The 18803-nt window shown below is 44.3% G+C and overlaps 1 protein-coding gene across 4 annotated transcripts in view; it reads right to left on the minus strand.

Moving 5' to 3' along the window:
* The window catches only part of GNB4 (G protein subunit beta 4), a 30756-nt gene extending 20505 nt beyond the window's left edge, over window positions 1-10251 (minus strand). The window contains exons 1-2 of one of the 4 annotated variants that reach the window (XM_079314658.1): window positions 9613-9682; window positions 6534-6627 (exon numbers count right to left, since the gene is read on the minus strand). The gene's annotated coding sequence lies outside the window, so the exon portion shown is untranslated. Of the gene's footprint in view, window positions 1-153; window positions 244-6533; window positions 6628-9612; window positions 9687-10139 lie in introns of those variants that run through there. The other 3 variants (XM_079314657.1, XM_079314659.1, XM_079314660.1) reach the window with 3 other exon arrangements.
* Window positions 10252-18803: the final 8552 nt, after the last annotated feature.

Genomic DNA, 18803 nt, shown 5'->3' on the forward strand with positions numbered 1-18803 from the left:
GCTGTGCTGCAGTTACACACCTTCACACATAGCAACTATTTTGGGTGGAATTTTACATCATGTATTTTCTATGGTAGAGCTGTTTGAGAACCACACACACACTCAGCTCTCCACTGCAGAAAATGGAACATTTAATATTTTTTTCTATTATACCTTGGCCCTATGCTTGCCTCTCCTTTGTTTCTCAGAGACCTTTCCAGCTATCCATTCTCCCAAGCCTTCTTTGTTCTGCCTTGTAGGAGTACTGCATCAATAAACAAAGACAACAAAGCAAGGAGCTTTTATACTGGTCAACTAATACTTGATATCCAGGAGAATAATGCTAGGATAAGTTGAAATAACAGTATATAAAGGGCTGTAATTGCCCCCTTGTGTACCTTGATCTTTATCTCTCCTCTCAAACCTCTTGAGTGTATCTCCTTCCTTTCTTTAATATATGTTTTGAGGAGTGCAGAACATCTTACACACATCACTTAATTAAGAAAATAATGGTTATTCTCTCAAAAAAAATGGCTACAAATTAGAAAATAAGCCTGGAAATCCTAACTCAATCTTTTCCTTAAGATTCTTGTACATTCATTTTATCAGAAGGAATTCACTGCCACTCTGATTTCCGACCCCCAGGCAGATGCAGAGGATTGTTCTCCCATGCTCAGGGCCTCTGGTCTCCCCAAGAAGAAAACAGGAAGCAGCCTGGGTGTGACCTTGCTCGCTGAGGTCAGTGCTATTGTTGCATTTCTGCACATTTTGGAAGTGTTTTAAAGTGATATGTCTCCATTATAGCTTTGGTACAAAAACAGGAAATAATCAACCAACGCCTCTCAAGAGGAAGGGTATGAGCAGAACTTACTTAAACACCCATTCCTCTAAGAGATACCATCCCCAATTTTAAGGGACCAATGAAGGTGTGTGCTCAGAACTGCACGGACAGCTGGAATGGAGAGGTGACAAGAGGGACTCAAGCAAACTGCAGGTGAGGGGGATTCAAGTGTCACCTCCTGGTGTGCCCAGGTGCCCTGAGCAGTTAGAGCAGGAACACAACCCCACCCAACAGGGTGGCACAAGCAGCTTCAAGGCAGCAATATTGCTCCTTCCTCCCTGCCCCAAAACACCTTGGCTCTCCTGATGGTAAAGAGCAGAAATGTGTGCCATTTTATACACAGTCAGCCAGGGATTTTAACAGGATTTAGAAATAAAGCCTGCTACATCAAAACACTTCTGTTTACCACAAGAACTAACGTGCAGTTATGAACAGAATATAAACCTCTGTGTTCACCTTCAGCACTGTAAACATCCCCCTTGAGTTTCTCAGCCACAGAGGGGAGCAGAGGAAGCAGCAGCTGAGCACAAAGCCATGGCCTGGCTCACAGAGAGAGAACCCACATGGGCTGGGCTGGAACTGGGTCAAATTCGAGGTCCCTCCAACCCAAACCAGGCTGTGGTTCCACAATGACCAGCCCAGGCACACCAGGGCACAGCCCACCTTGGGTTTGGTGGTGGTTTGATTACAGTTTCCATGGAGGACAAACAGCCCAACAAACACTGACCCTGTCGACAGCAGTCACAAAACAGACAAAGGAAATCAGTTTAGGAATTAAAGTGATTCTTAAGCCTACTAGTAAAAAAAAAAAATCACTGACTTGAGACTGCTGCCCTTCATTTGGCTGACAGCTCATGAGACTGGTGTCTTAAACCCAGAGACATCAGAGTTTATTTCTAACAACCAACAAAAGTCCAAGCCAAGTACATTCACAAAACATACACAAAAAGACCTTACTCTTCTTAACCCACACACACTAGATTCTAGAAAAAAAAGCTTCAAGAAATTCAGTGTTAAGCATAAGGCTGAGAAAAGCACAGGAAGGAAGGATTTTTTAGTCATGAATATTTCACAGTCCAACAGCGATTTTTCCAAAATTAACATTCTTGCATCTTATATTCATTATGTTCATTTCCAGGTCAAAATGTTTTGGTACATAAGCACAGACTTATTTTTATCACATTCCCTTGCAAAGAGAACTTCATGTGAAATTCAAATTATCTTGTCTTTAGTGACTATAATAATGATTCCCCAGTAAAAACTTGGTTCACTGACCTCAGGACGCTCCATTACTGCACAAATTATTATTGGTTTTGCAACTCAAAACATGTAAGAAATGGCAAGAAAGATCTTAATGAAGCAGAAAGATATAACACTAAGTAAGAAGACAGAGATGGTTCCAGTCCAATTTCTTCCTTGGGGACAGACAGGTGCACACATATGGAGTGAGCTGAGGGCTTTTGTCTCTTCAAATACCCAGCTATACCCAGAAGCTATTTTAACATTTTAGTAGGAGAAGTGTACTGCAAAGTGACAATTCAAAGTCATTTTGAAAGACCCTCATTTGCATTTAAATCCATCTCTAAGCAAGTTTGACTTTAGATTTTTTTAAGGGGCTAATGCATTGGTATTTCCTGAAGTGGCATCATGTAGGGCCAAGCAGTGCTATGCATATAAAATCTGGTCTGGCACCTACAGGCACAAAAGATTACTGAAGCAGCCTCCTGTTATCTGAGAGTGAGCAGACTGCACAGTGTGCATGAAAAGCACCAAGTGCACAGAAAATTTTAGGTTTAAAGTCAGCAGAGAAGACACACATGAAGAGAAACTACAGTGTGGACAGGAAAAGTGTCTCCATTCAGCTCAATGACTGCTCACTGGCCCACAATAATTACTGACTGACAGTTTTTCAAAGTGGAGCATTCTCACTCTCTTGAGGAGCAGAAAGCCCAGCAGTACCAGTTACACACACACACACACTGCATCCTTTCAAATGTCCCATCAGCTCAGGAGAAGCCATGCATTTGATGGCTCCATGGTCCCCAGCAGCACCACTGGCACTGCCCTGGTACCGCAGCCACAGCGAGGCATTATGTGCTGCACACAGCTTACAGCTGCACCCTTTCACAGCTGAACAAGCCAACAGAAACATCTCTGCTTTTTTAAATACAAATTATCCAAAGGGCAGATAAAACTACTGCCCTCAGGTCTCATTTTCATTTTGCTTTTGGATTTACAATACATTTCTGGTCAATTACTTGTGATTTGAAGCCATGAAAATTAAGTTCTCTTCCAGACTAGAGTTCAGGCTACCTTAGCAGGCTTTTCTAAAGTTTTTTGGGGGTTTTTTTGAGATTCACATTTCTATGACATACATATACTTTCTACCAAAAACCTCACACTACAGAATGATCAGAAATTCAATGCTAGAATGTAAAACCCCTATCTACTGTTTTTCCACCCTCATTACTGCAAATATGGGATTAAGAGCACATGGGCTGTGCAGCTACTTCTGGTACCACTTGTGATGAGACTGATATATCTAATCTATACTGCTTGGAATTCCTTTTGATGTTTTCCCAAGCAGCAATGTTTGTTTTCAAGCAGCTGCTTACTAAAGAAGATACAACATCCAATATTGACGAAAGAAGGAATCAGCAGCACTGTGTTCCTAACTATCTCCACACTTGCAGGGCTCTCAAAACAAAGGCTGTCTTTGTAGAAGCAATTTTTAACTGGTCCATACTCAGAAATTACCTACCTGCCTTGAAAGAAAATGGGCCTAGATGAAGTTTCCAACAGAAGAGGATAAAAGAAACAAACTGCTGCTGCAAAGAAGTACAGTATTGATTCCCACCTGTACTAGTCTTCCACAAAGAGCAACTTTTTTATATGAAAACTTTTTTATGAACACATGATGCTCACTAGGTTATAAATAGCAGAATTCCCCTGTGGAGACAAAGCCTGAGGTTATAGACAGGAATAATCAGTCAGGCACCACAGCCAGGAGAGAGCCCATGGCTCCACAACCTGCTTTGCTCAAGGGTCTTTCCAATCCACTGAACTGCTGCTCTAAATGCTCCTGCTTGTCTCAGTCATGGTGAGCAGGACAGCAGCTCAGCTAAACCCCTGCCTGTTCTAGCCCCCACCACAGACATTGCTCTTGGAAGTCTTTTTGGGTTTAATGTTTGAGATATGTATTCCACCACTTGTTCTTCCCAGCAGTGGTGAATGATGGATTGGTAAAAATGGCTAAAGATTCTTAAGCTCCTGCTTCCAGAAGCTACACACCAAGCACAGAGATGCCTGTGAATGACAAGGCAAACACAGCCACAGCTCTGAAACTCTGCAGCAATTCTACTGTTTGCTAAGGTTGTTGGCCTTTCAGCTCTCATCCTGTCACAGTTACCAAAGCTCCATGATTCAGGGCCATGAGGTTTCTGTAGAGATTGAGAAAGGAGAATTCATTGAGCTTCTGAAGCAGCACCACCAGGAAAAGCTAACTTTCTTCACTCCATTCCTTCCCAAAGTGCATATTCTGCTTTTAATGCCCATCTATCTGCAGTTGTAAGAACATCTAACAGATGAGCAGGAAAAAAATGCCTTAATGACCTTCCATCTCCTTAATGACCTTCCAAATTAGTTGCTTTTTCCTAAAGTGTGGGCAACTGCAGTGAAGCACTCACATCATCAAATACTCATTTACAGGACATTTACTCTGGACTAGTATTTTTATTTTACTGTATAAAAATGAATTAATAATCCAGCTCCCTCTATAGTGATGCTTCCAAAACAAAAAAGGAGCTTCCCCTTTTCTGGTGCATACCTTAGAAATTAAGGTTGTGTTTGTAGCACCAAGGCACAGTTTTACTTCTGGGTCATCTCATTCTCCATACTTTCCATTAATTTTGTACTTAGACACCTTGTATTAAAACTACTTGAAAAAGCAATGAAGTTTCTTGTCCAAAAAGTATCAGCCAGTGAGACTGAGAACAGGCATTCAGTGTCCTATAAAAAGCTGTAACACTTCCCTGTGGAGCACTGCTCTTCTCTGCTGAAATAGTCAGGAGCACCCAACCCCCCTGCTATGTCCTTCCTACCATTCAATGGAAGGAAAATGGTACCAATGTCCTGATTAATTTCTTGAAATTCTAGGGCATCTAGACTTGATGCTGTCATGGAAACTTTGCTGTGTTTTTTTAAGTCTGCTTTTATCATGCCTAATGTTGAGATTAAAACAAAACTCAATCTTCTCATCAGCACTGTGCACAAGCAAAGGGAAGGGCTCCAGCAACACAAGATAAATACATGGTCCTAAATCTTATTCATATTTTACATGGGGAGAGAAAGCTTTTACAGAATTTAACTACCTAAAACCTAGTGTACTCCAATTTACTAACTCTTAGCACTGTGACACTACACTGCACTGTCAAAATCTTTAAGTCAAATCATCAACGCTGATCAAATCACTAGGTGCACACTAAATTTAATGTGTGAAATCAGATTTTGACAATCATAACATCTATACATGGAATCTGAATACTTTTTCCAGCTCAGTAACAACTAAGCTCAACTTAAATCAAGATCTGAAAGAAGAAAAATGTCTTCCTTTTCCAAACTAGGAATAAAACTGTTTTATATGAACAATCACCTAAAACAACCAATTATGACACAAAGGGTCACCAGAAAAATACTCAGATCAAATATTTCTTTTCAACCAATTTTAAATATCACATTTCAGCAACAGATCATAAAAGAGCACCTTTAATTTTAATACAAGACTTCAAATGCACACAAATACCACACAAATTGCATTTCAATATATAAACATAAAATTACAGAAGTGCAATTTATGTTAGAAATAATTACTACATATATATATGCATATATATAACAGAAAAAAACATAAATAATCCAACAAGAATTAAATCATCAGGTTATCTGGAAACTGCTTGGATGCTCTGTGCTACACTGGATGCTGACCACCTGAATTAATACCTGCATGATGAAAACAAACCAGGCAGGTCCAAGAGTTCCCAGTGCTGATTGCAATGAGGTGATTTGTTCTTGTAAAGCTGCCAAGACAGTCACTGAAAGCAGCTCCAAAACCAATCTCATTTAAGAAGCACATTCAATCCTGAGATTGATTTTATGATTTCATTTTGTTCACCTCCCCCCACCCCATTTGAAAATTAAAACCTTAAAAAATAATTTCAATGTTAACATTACTCAGCTCTTTTAATGTTTCAAAACACTGGGATTCACAATGACTCAAATATTTGGCTTACACTGAAAATCCATATGATTAATATTTGTCTGAGATCTAACATAAGAAGGAGAAAGAAAACAGTTCCTGCAGATTGTCAAACCTGTTTCTCCCCAAAGAATTAATTTTATGTAATAGGTGGCACTTGAGGGTGCCTTTTGCTCTGCAATACAGACACTTCCCTCTTTCCCCTTCTTTTCAGTTTAAGCCCTTTTAAAAAGCAAGAGATTGCAGGAGTTACAGTAACTGAATCAAAATTTGGCTTAGTGTGTCAGCATTTCACAAACTTTTGGAAGCTGAGACACCTTAAATGAAATGAAACCATCTTCAGTGAAGTGCATAAGCATCTGCCAGCCATGTCCATGAGTAGCAGTGTTAATTCTGGCTTTCACAAACCCTCAGCCCAGCTTTCCCCAGGCACTATCCACAGCAGCTCCAGCCACTCACAATCATCTCACATCCAGTGTCACTGGTGGCATCCAGGCTGACATTCACTCAAAGCATTCAGGAATTCCCCTCCTGCTCTTCTGTTTCAGGCTCTCTGCAAAGACAGTTCTGTTGTTCAAACACTGCTGCAGACATGACCCCAAGCATGAACAGAGCCATCCTTTTAACTAAAGCTGCAGCTCAGTGCAGCCCTGCCTCCCGTTATCCAGGAAGCTCCTTGGAACCCTCTGCACCAGTATCAGGTACCAGAGCACAGCTCAAGAGAACAGCACACATTCCATGTTTCTCAGGAGCAATTGCTCTAGTTCTGTTTCGGGTCCTTCACGTAAATTCTGTTACAAAATTCTGGGTTGCAAAACACAGAAGTTTCATACAAGAACAAAACAATAACAACTAAATTTAATTACACACTTCAGAAGATGAAGTAAGTGACAGGTCTGCATCCAATTAGAAAACAGAAAAAATTCTGGTGCAACTTAAAAAACATTTTCTTGATTAGCAATACTATGCATACTTTCTAAACAGTTGGTTCCAGGCACTTGGGAGCTGCATTAATCTGAGCATTGATATTTCCAGACAGTGTTAAGCACAAAACACAATCAGTGCATTATCACTGTCCCAAAGTATTTACATTCTAGGAGCATGCACTGCACGTCAAGCTCAGAGATTCTGAATTTCTTACTAGTTCGGTAAGACATCTCAAAGTGACTTGTGAGATATAAAAATATGAATAACTGCTTTCACTAACACAACAGTCATAAATTAAAGACTCTGGCAGAAAACAGAGTCACTGAAGAAGATCCCTTATCTACATACTGTGGGGATTTTTTTATTTGTATTTCTTATTCACTTTCAAAATCTTATATTCATAAATGTTGTGCCATTTTTAGAAGTTCCATAATGGTCCAGGAGAGAACTAAATAGTTCTGTATTCAAAAATATTTTTGCAAGATTTTCTAGTGCAGTTTTTGAGTCCTACATTTTTCTTTAGAAACTTGAAAACTAAAATACTTGGACAAATTAAACACATGTATTAGTCCTCAACTAAGCAACATGAAAATACAGTTGAAACTTTCCTTATCCAACATAAATTTAACTGATGACATTTGCAGCCAACAATTTTTTACTTAAGATTTAAATGACCAGATCAGTTAATCAAGACCAACTTGCCAAGCACTCAGAAAAGGGCTGGAGTAGAGATAGAGCAGCAGCTATTTGTGCAGCACTTTAACAATACAGAAGAGAGAGAAAGATGCATCTGTAACTCAAACTCAATTTTTTCATTATTAACATGAAAGGTTAAAGATACATATCATTACAGCATAGTTCTATGAGAACTTAGTTCTCAGCCTATTAAATTTGTATAACCCATCTGCATTATCCACTGTGAAAACTGCTCATTTTAGAGAAATAATAATTCAAAATATAGTTTGCCAGAGCAGACACACAGCAAGACACGTCCATGTACTTACAATCTCCCTCATTTCCCTAGCCCCCTTCTTCCAAGATAACATCAGTCTGTTCTTTGGAAGCACAAATTAACTTCACCACAGCTATCATGTTTAAAAATCACAAACAAACCCTGCAAAAACCCACTGAAATTTCCATCCCATTAAGAGACTTTCAGGACTGTGTGTGCTTGTCATGTGGTTTGTTTCATCTTAATTTGTTGATATAGTTATTATTCCTGTTAGCACGGCTGCAGACTCCCCCCAGCTCTGAGTGCACCTCCTGCAGCTGACACTTCACTGCCAGGTTAGTGACCATCTTTTACATCACTTCCCATATTTCTAACACAAGTCAGGAAGCAGCTTCAGGTTTTCCCCTGAACACTCCCATGACTTTGCAGACTCACGTCCGTGCTATTCCTACGGAACAGTTTCCATCCCTCCCTGGCTTTCACAGCGGGTTTTACAGCCTGGTACCTGTCTCCTCTCCCTGCACCATTTTGCCATTCTTTCCCCTTCCTTCCCCAGTACTCTCCACCCAGCAGAGGAGCACCTACTCCTTTGTTGCTTCAGAAATTGATTACATCTAATTAAATTAAGCACTTTTTTCCTCAGCTCATACTTAGCTTTGAGACTTACCCCACTTCTATTTCAGAACTGAAAACCATCCTGGAAAATCATGTACTTTCCAAGTTACAATAACCAGTCAAATAAAAGACAACATTCTCTCTGTGTAATTAACAGGAGGGAACAGATCAGAGACTTATTTTGCATTAATTTAGATAATATTACAGCATAAACTAGTCTACCACATCTATAGCTAGTAGCAATTTGGATGCTTGTCACAATTCCCAACAGAAAGCAAACTAAAAATTAAAGATTATAATCTCAGCAACAAGTGCAAAAACAAAAAAGCAGATATAAGAGAAGTAAAATAAACCTGGATGGAGAAATGAGCAATACCTACAAAGTATGACACGAAAAGCACCTAATGACTTTGCACTTTTCCTAAAGACGGGGAGCACCTTCCAATTCACCTTTGCCACAACGGTCACGCAAGGCATGTAAGTCACAGCCCCTCGCCACAAAGCCGATTTATGGAACGCTGAAACCCAACCGGGGGCTGGGTTGCCCTGGGCATGTTCGGACCCGGGAGCGGAGCTTCCCCAGCCGCTCCCGAGCCCGTTGCCGCCCGCAGCACAGAGCGGGGCGCAGGTGCCGGTGCAGCCGGAGCGCTCCGCAGCCCCGTGCCCGCCGGCACTGCCCGCGCGGGCTGCCCGGGACCGGCAGCTGCTCCCGGCCCGCACGGACCCGCAGCCCGGCTGCGTCCGAGCCGGACCCGGCGGCACCGGGGGCCGCTGCCCCCGCCCCGCTCACCTCCCAGCCCGGGGTACCGAGCCGCTCCCTCCCCTCCGCAGCCCCGGCACCACCTCGGGGACCCTCCGCGCCCTGCCCCGGCCCCTCCCTTCCCGCCGAGCCGGGCGCAGTGCCCGCGCCCCGGGGCGGGCGGGACGGCACCGGGCGCTGCCGCCCGCCCATCCCTCCGCTCCCGGCGGAGCCCGGGACCGCGCCCTCGCCCCGCGGCCGCCCCGGGCCCCGTCCCGCGGGGCTCTCCCTGCCGGGGGCTTCACCTGCCGGGCTCTCACGGCGCTGGGGCCGCTGCCGGCGGCGCCGCCCGAGCTCTGCCTCCCTGCCGCCCCCCGCAGCGCTGCGGTGGTGCCGCCCATGCCCCCCCAGCGCCGCGGATGGGGCCGCCCAAGGGGCGGGGCGGGCGCGGCGCTGCCGGGCGGCCCCGCGGGGGCAGCGCCGGACGCGGCACCGGGACCTCCCCGGGACCCTCCCCGGGACCGGCGAGCCCGAGCCCGCCCCGCCGGGGCCGACCCCGTCCGCGGGCTCCGCGGCTCGGGCGGGAAGCGCGCTGGAGCCTCCCGCCCGCCCGCAGCCCCGCGGGAGCGGCCGGCGCTGCCGCCGCGCCGGGAAGCGCGGCCCGCGGCCCCACGCGGCCCCGCCCGGCCGAGGCTCCCCGGCCCCGGCGCGGCCAGCGGAGCCGCGGGGGCGCCGGGCACCGCCCTGGGGCGGCCGCGCGGAGCCGCGGAAGGCGGGCAGAGCCGGCCGCGGGCAGAGCCCGGCCGCGGGGACATCCCCCGGGCGGAGGTACCTGCGGTGTCCGGGCGGCCGCGGAGCGCGGTGTCACCGAGCCGCCGCCATGGCGCTGCTGGGGCGGGAGCGGCTCCGCCCCGCCCGCATGGACCGGACAACGTGACGGGCCGTTACCATGGCAGCGCCGCGTGACGTCAGAGCGCGCGCTGCGCCACGCCCCCTGCGGGCGGTGCTTCTGTCACCCCGCGTGTGAGGGACAGTCGTGAGGGACGGGACACGGGGAATGGGGACACTGAGCGACAGCCGTGAGGGACGGGACACGGGGCTGAGGATGGCCCCGGCATTCCACAGCTGATGCTCCACTGGAGTGGCCCGGGGAGGGACCCGGGGGGCTCAGCTGGAGAAAAGGAGGCTCAGGGGGGACCTGATTGCTCTCCACAACTCCCTGACAGGAGGGTGCAGCCGGGCGGGGCCAGGCTCTGCTCCCAGGGAACAGCCACAGGACGAGGGGACAGTCTCAAGCCATGACATGATTAGGTTGGACATTCCTTTCATTAAAAGGAATTTTTTCAAAGAAAGGGATTGAAGGTGGTGGTGGGGCCACCGCCCCGGAGGTGTTTAAGGAAAGACTGGCCATGGCACACAGTGCTATGGTCTTGTTGACACTAGTCACAGACTGAACTTCATAATCTTAGGGTCTTTCCCAACCTAATTGATTCTGTGATCAATTAAAGTCCCATCTCCCCTCAGCACGCGGGTGTGGTGTTTCTCTTCGGTTAATAGCAAGGACTGAGTCCACTGAACTGAGTCCACTGAACTTCACAGATCAGTAATGTGGAGGGGAGAAAATGTAGAATGGGCACTCAAATCCTGTGTGTTCCTCACAGAACTACAATCCCACATCCCATAATGGTGCCGCCCTCCTCACAGCAGCGTGTTGAAGACAGACAGACCATCGGGACTGACCGCCAGGGGTTTGTCAGCCGTGTTGTGGATCTGTCTGACCATTCCACCTCTGATGCTCCTATTGCAATCAGATTGCCAAACTCCAATTACAGCCAGCCAGAGCCCTGGAAAGATACGGATTTGGAAAGATACTGATTTGTGGGGTGCTCTGGCCACACCTCTGAGTCTGTCCTGCTCCACTGTCCCCGATGCCACAGGGCCACCCGTGCAGAAGTCAGAGCCTCAGCACAGCCAGCGCAAGGCAGCCCTGCTCTGCCCTCCAGCACCAAACGTGGCACACTTGCACCATCCATCTTCTCAGCACGAGCCTGCCACACCCTCAGCAACATAAAATGACAAATTTCTGCAAAATATTCTACTGAGTACCAAAACTTCTGTGAGTAAAGCAATCTTTAAGCTATTACTATGTTACTGATATATGGCTCAGTATTAAATACAACACGTGCTGGAACATACAGCACATACTGTAATGAAACAGCTCATTGCTTACCCTAAATCAGTCTTAAAAAACATGCACATTCCCTAACTGACTCAAGCCTATGATTTTAATAGCTCTGTCCTGGTTGCAAAGTCTGTGTTGTGCTTCCCTGCACTGCAATACATCTGTCTTCGTTTATCCAAAGGACAGATGCCATTCAGCAATGTGTTTACTTTGCATTTAATGAGTGATCACACAGCAAAAATCAACAAGGAATGAGTTTGATTTTGTTGGACCATAGTTGAGGAAAATACACTTGTCTCAGAGTCACTGTATCACCATATAAGTAACTTCAATTTTTATAAAGAGGAGAAACTGGCTCAAGGATAGTTCTCCCTTAAAATATGCTTCTTCCCTTCCCTAGTACAATCTTCAGAACCCTGAGGAGTGATTACTGACAAGATATCATTCCAAAATGAGCACATCATTTCTCATCTTCTGTTTTCAAACAACTCTGGAAAATAACAGGCAGCTAGGAAAGCCCTAGAAAAGTTCAGATGGAATTTGGGTAGTTACATATTATTCAATTGTCAGGTTTTGTCCTTCCAGTGCTAAGTAAAACATTTACAATTACATAATTTATCCTTATGACTCATTTGGGAGACGGGGAAGATTCTTCAGTTGCAGGCAGTGAAAATGAAGCTCACAGGACAGGGCTCTCCACAGGAGAACTCCTCCTGCAGGGGTGGCATTGGCTGTGGTGGTCCAAGGCAAACAGGAATATCTTACCTTGGACCAACCAACACAAACAACACCAACTGCCTCTCCTTATAAAACTCATCTCACCCACTGGGTAGTCAGTTTAGTAATTTATTAGATGCAGTTACAAACTCCTAATGGAATAGAAATCCCCAGTTCTCCTGCTGGCAGTGTTTTACCACCAGCTTTAATCCAGTTGGGCTTCTGATCACTGGTTTCACATGCCAAACCCCACTCTACAAAATCAGAGCTACCCCTAATGGAGCCATTCTTATGCCAGTTCTGCAATATGCTTTGTATTCTTTTAGATTTTATATAAGGCATCAATTTGTCCTGCAGTGAAAGAGAAATCTTGGGACACAGTGCCAGATTAGTTTTTAAAATCAATATCCAGATCAGTTTCTCTAACATGTTCCATTTGAATTATGAGCTACTACAGCCAGCACAGCAACTTTGGTTTCTGATAGATTAAATTCTACTGGAGCTTGGATTCCTGCCCGGTGAGTCTGAAACACCTCCGAAGGGAAGGCAGAGGAAGGGAACCTGTTTGGAGATTGTGCTGATTCAGCTGTAACTGAAAATATCAGCCAGGACAGCTCCAGCAGCACCCTAAACACCCTTTTGATGGAAATTTGTGAAACAACATGGGAGATCAGTGAGTGGGCATGAGGAAGCAATGAGATATTTTCTAAAAAACCTCCCAGTCTCGACAGGGCTGAGGCTGAAAGGCACAAAGATGGACAGGGACACGGATAATCTAAATGACTGGAAATACCACCAGAGTCTCTGCGTGTCTTTCCTTGGTTCCAGAGTAAGGAAGGGTTCACTGTCAGCCTGGTACTTTGCCTGTACCAGGAAGCCCCCACATTTCATTCATTAGCCAATTATCTGATTGCTTCCCAAAACTCTTCAGGATACACAAGAAGGTGTGGTGTTTGCTCAGGAGACAAGACAGAGGAGAAAAAAAACAAACCAACCCATAGTTAAGAGCCATAGATCCAGAGGGAATCCCCTGCACTGGTGATTGTGATTGAATCACACAATCCCTTTGACTGACTTCAGGAAAACAAAAGAAAAAAAAAATTGCTCATTCAGACTTCAGAATTCATTCACCAAAGGGGCAGTCACTTCCTTGACACCTCTCCAGTGGCAAGGCTGGTTTCCTTCCAGGGTTGTTTGTGTTACTGTCCTCCGCACAGCTGCACTATGGCCTTTGCTTTATCCTTTCTTTGTTAATGTCTGACAGCTCTTCTGCCACTGCAATCTGCAGCTCTTCAGGTGAGATGTGCTAATCTACATCTCTTCTCCCTCACTTTACATCTTTCTTGCCAGATCTAGGAATGAAAATGGCACTTAACCCCTTATTAATAAGTGAGCAATCACACTTCATTTTAGTCAAACCTTGTGGAGAGCACGAGACTTAAAAGTTCATTTAATTTACTGATTTAATTACTCTGTTAAGCAGGATTACATATATTATCTTTGTATTCTATATACATGATGGAAAACATATTCTTCTTCAGATATCCCTTCGTCAGTTCATTCCTAAATATAACAGAAACGGTTTTCCTGCTTTACCCTCAGTCTCCTGGTTTTACTCTCACTGGAGTCTAACGTTCACTCCTTTCTTCCAGACCCTAATTTTCTAATATTTAATTAAAACTAAAAATTAAGGAAAAATAATATAAGCACAAACCAAAATAATGACAGTAGATATCAGTGTATTTATTTTTGAGGTCCAGTAAAATACTTTATTAAGTTACACAGCTAGATCATTGTGCAGCTGCAGGTGACTCACCCTTTCAAGAGAACTGAACCATCACTGAACACTATTTAAATACAAAAAAGGGAGTGGGGATATATGGATAGATGCTTTACGTGCAGCCTATTTATATGCGTGTATTTCTTTCAGATAAAATGATGAAGGATACTCGTGGAACCGCTGAAAGTGTTCATTGTAAAAGAACAGTGGCAGATATCAAAGGGGCTGAAAAAGCCATTTCATGTGTAGTGCTCCCTCCTAAGATCAGTTTGACGTGGGATCAGTCGTGGGTTTCACGTGCTCGCTGTAATTTGCAGGGTATTTCTCAGATGTGATTTGCAGGGTATTTCTCAGATGTGATTTGCAGGGTATTTCACCGCTGTCTGAGATGACTCGGTGAGGCAGAGGCAAAGCTCATCTCACTCACGGTGTTCTGCACGCTCTCTGCTGCTGCAGCCCAGCCCAGCCCCTGGCAAGGATGGCACGTGAGGGCTGAGAAAACTCAACAGTGCGTTTTACAAATCCTCTGATTCCTTCTGGAGGGGGAGAGGAGTAAGCAAGCAGAAGAAGGGGAATCTTATTTAAAACCCACACAGAAAAATGTAAGAGTGCCTACAAATGCCAGACTCGGGGAAAGAAGCCTCGCATCAGCTGTGACTCTGGCAGCACTTTTGCTTGCCCTGTCCAGGGAGAAGGCTCCGTCCTACCATGGCAGTGGGTGTGGAATTGTAATAGACACTTCCATAAAGTGCTGTCTGCTCAAATGTCACGATGTTGGCTTTCTGCCTCATTTGCAGCTGCAGAGAACAGCAGATGGGAGGAGCAGAGACAATGAAGATCCCTTTTTAACTCTCAGTTTGAAAAATCTCCCAGTCTTTTTCAGCCAAGTAGGTCTTCTCCCACCTATTCTGAGCATGACACTTTCTACATCCTGCTTTGGATATTACACTTACTTTACCATACACCAAACCTAATCCTAACCCCTCAGAATTTTACACTGTGTGCAGTAGGGAGCAAACAAGGACTAATGTGCTGCAAAGGGAAAGCAAGTGATCACTTTTTGTGAGTTTTCAGTTACTTCCTCAACAAATGAAAAGTATAATGTACATTAAAGTTATGTGCCAGGTATAAAGTGTAAGGAGTGGAGACAAAAAAGAAAATGAATAGTCATGAAAGGAGCTTAACAAAGCATTCAGTAACCTGACATGGATAGTAAAAGCGTGGAATTAGAAAGAAAGGAGTATTAAAGAAGTATTATTTTGTTCAGTCTGTGCAGAAATTGTTTGGCCTTTTCATAGAACAAGTCAGCTAGCCAACTGAATAAGCATGATCAGTTACATTAATTACCTTTAGAAATTCTTACAAATATAAGCCACTTTCTAATCACAACAAAACCAAACTGCTTTTCACATTTTTAATGAAAGATTCTTGCATTCCACTGCTACCTAATCTTAGGAAACCACAGGTGTAACATTTTTTAGTATGTGTATCCACACAGTGCCACCCACAAACACATTCACATCCAAAATCCTGCTGCACATAACCTCAACACTGTCCCCCTGAGCACAGTTCATGGCAGCTTCCTGCAGCCTGCAGAACACCAAGCTCCCAGGGGCCACACTGGCAAATGCTTCGGTGAAGATCAGTAAAATGAACCAAGAATTTAACTCTGTGAGTTGCAGTTGCATTACAGTGAAGTTCACAAATTCATTTTTGGAATCTAAGCTAACCCTCGGGTGCAGTGCAGCAAAAAATACTCACTGCAGGCAAGGGCTGCATTCAGAATAATTACAGATGTGGTTCATCTTCCCCTGGACTTTGAGGCTGAGCTTACACCAAGCTGTCAGCAGTGGTACTCAAGCTTGTAGTTTTGAAGTTTTGCCATGTAACTTACAAAACTTTTGGTACCTGAAGAGTTTTATGGTCATGAATCAGGAAATCTGATATGAGAGGCTGGGTTTCCAGGTCAGCAAGGAGACAGAGATCATTTTTAGGAAGCTTTTCAGCATAATGCTGCTGCTGGCTCTTTACCTCCATCAGCATCAGCAGTGCTGCTCTGACCCCAGCCATTCCTGAGGGAAAGGGGATTCAGTTGTGAATTAATGATACTGGAAATGGCACCATGGAGGAACAAGGTAGAGGCTTACTGGGTTTAACTGACAGACATTTTAAGAAGTACATGGAATAAAATACCTGGTTTTATGTGTGTTTTCCTTCAGTAAATAGCACTAAGTAGTTGTACAGCTCTTTTTTGTCAAAAATTTTTAACTGTTCTTCAACTATGAATCTCTTTCTCTGGGAAAGTAAGACACAGAGTGGTGGAAGCAGCCTGCCAAGCAACCAGTGGCAGAGCCAAAATCAGAATTCAGATTGCTTGCCCACCTGTTTCCTTCTATCCTTGCTGCTGAGTAAGTTACCCAACATGTGAGGTTTTCAGATGGAAGAACAAGCGAGCAAACAGAGAAGTGAAATTAAATAGAAGCAGAGTGAAAATGACCAGTATGAGAAACTAAACAAGCAAACTACAAAAAAGAAATAGTAAAAACATTATAAAATAAAATTAGAGATTACAATAAAGAAGTAATTTCGATTTTAATGCACGAGAGCTAATGGTGTGCTAATGATTTTCCTCATATACAGAGGGCTTTGGTCCAAAACTCTGAATGAAACCATTCATGCTCTTGCGTGTATTTTTTACCAGAAGATATTGGTGCTCCTAACCCAAGATGCTCCTGATTTCTGTTCCCCCTGCCAGCCTGTTTTCACTGCGTGTCATCCCAGTGCTGGGGAAGGCACCAACAGCTCCACAGGCTGGTGCTCCCCCTCGCAGTGCAGGGAAGGATGCAAGGCAGGAGGAGCTGCTTCCCCAGAGCCTCGGCTCTGTCCTGCCCCAAAACAGCCCTGGCTTGCCAAGAGTCACTTGGGGACAAGGGCAGTGCTGGCTTTTGTGATGCTCCTGGACCGAGGCACAGCTCACATCATCTGCCAGGCTGTGCTGACACGGCAACAGCTCCTGCTCACTCCTGGCCTGGGCTGGGCTGCACTGGGCAACAGGCCACGAACAAAAAGCCTCTGTGAGCCATTCCCAGCTCCTCTGAGCCATTCAAGCCCCTGTAAGGCAGCAAAAGAAGAGGCACTTTTTAAAATGAGGTTTCTCACAAATGACAGGGAAGCAGTCGCCCCCGCACACACCTTATTCACTCACAGCTCTGAACTGGCATTCCTTCAGGAGCTGGGATGGGCCCAGAGCTGCTGATTCAAAGACGTTTGGAACAAGAACTCAAGATTGAAAGGTTTTTGTTCCTTCCTGGCTTGTTGCTTCTTTCCTTGGCCTGCTCTGCTTGCCCATGCTGAATGTCAACCAGCAGAGCAGTAGCACCTTTGCAAAGTAGCCTCAAGCATCTTGGTAAATACATGAACAAGCAAGTGGAAAAACCCCAAGGTTTCCACTGCTCCAAAGAAGAAAAGGCTGGAGTAGAGTGTAGAGCTGAATGCTGGACAGGGACAAAGGGTCAGGAATTGATAAAGCTGTACATTCTTGTTTAAACTATAGCAGATACAGAGGTGTCTTTTCCAGAAAATATTTCTAAATGATCCTCATAATGCATCCACAGCTGATTCTCAGAGACATTTGCATCAAATATCCCTGGAAAAATTCCCATAAGGAAACTGCCAGAATGAGTTGCTAATTGCACATGCAGAGAATCTTACGTCAAAGTGGCTGTGATCAGCCCAAAGTATTTCTCAAAAAAGGCAGTTGCATTTTTATTCAAGTCTCTGCCACCTTATAATTGACAGCTATTTGATGTTCTTGGAATGAGTAACAGCTCAGTTTATTACGAATTTCTTAACTCCTGCAGTTAGGACCAGCCTAAGTGAGCAAACAGAGAAAACTGATTTGAATTCAACAAATTCAAGTCTTCCTCTTTGATGGTCTGATGAAACTGGATCATCTTGATCTTTTGTTACTACTGAATAGCTGGGAATAGGTTTCTTTCGCAACCTGTCAGTTTGACAGCTCCATTTAGAACAGGAGCTGTTTTCCTGATGATTTCCATGTGAAGCTCTAAGTGACTGAGCATTTTATCTTTTCATTTTAGGAAGCAAATGTTTTGTATTTACTATGTTTATCAGCATGTTCAAGGTCAATGTAACAGGATATTACCTACAATTGTTTAAATTATTAACATAACATTTTGAATCTTAGAAATAAATACAATGGTTTTAAGATGGTTGGTTAAATTCTGAAGCTCCATTGATTAAAATCCTAAATAATTCCATTAATTACATTAAATTCATTGCAGTTTCAAGCCCTTCTCTGTAACAGGGAAGAAGCTTTACCTAGTTTTTTTGGAATGCTAAAGCAGAAAGAAGAAATGAGCAGTCAATAGTGCTAATATGGACCCTAACATTGTCTCCATTGGGATGTAAGGAAAAGAAATTTAATCTTTTAAGGGTAAATCATGTTTAACAGCATCTATTACACAGGCAGGGTAGGCTTCTTAGAGCAAGTGTGAGAAGAGGTTTGGCTCTTCTTTGGATTTCTTCATTTTTCCTGCAAGATCCCACTGCAACAGGGAAGTGGAGAGTTGAGCAATAGACCTGGCACAGTAGCTTCATTGATCCCTCAATTACTTCTGCTAAAAGGAAGACAAATACATAGAGCAAGAGGAATTGGAGAAGTCAGGACATGCTGGCTTGTGTGTTCACTGAAGAATTGAGTAGCTAAGGCAGAAATAGGATAATGTCCCTTCATGATTATCTTCAGACTACCCTGATTAGTGGCAAATAGTAGAGAGCTGGAGATCTATACAAAT

The sequence above is a fragment of the Erithacus rubecula genome (assembly GCF_903797595.1).
Source record: "Erithacus rubecula genome assembly, chromosome: 11".
Lineage (NCBI taxonomy): Eukaryota > Metazoa > Chordata > Aves > Passeriformes > Muscicapidae > Erithacus > Erithacus rubecula.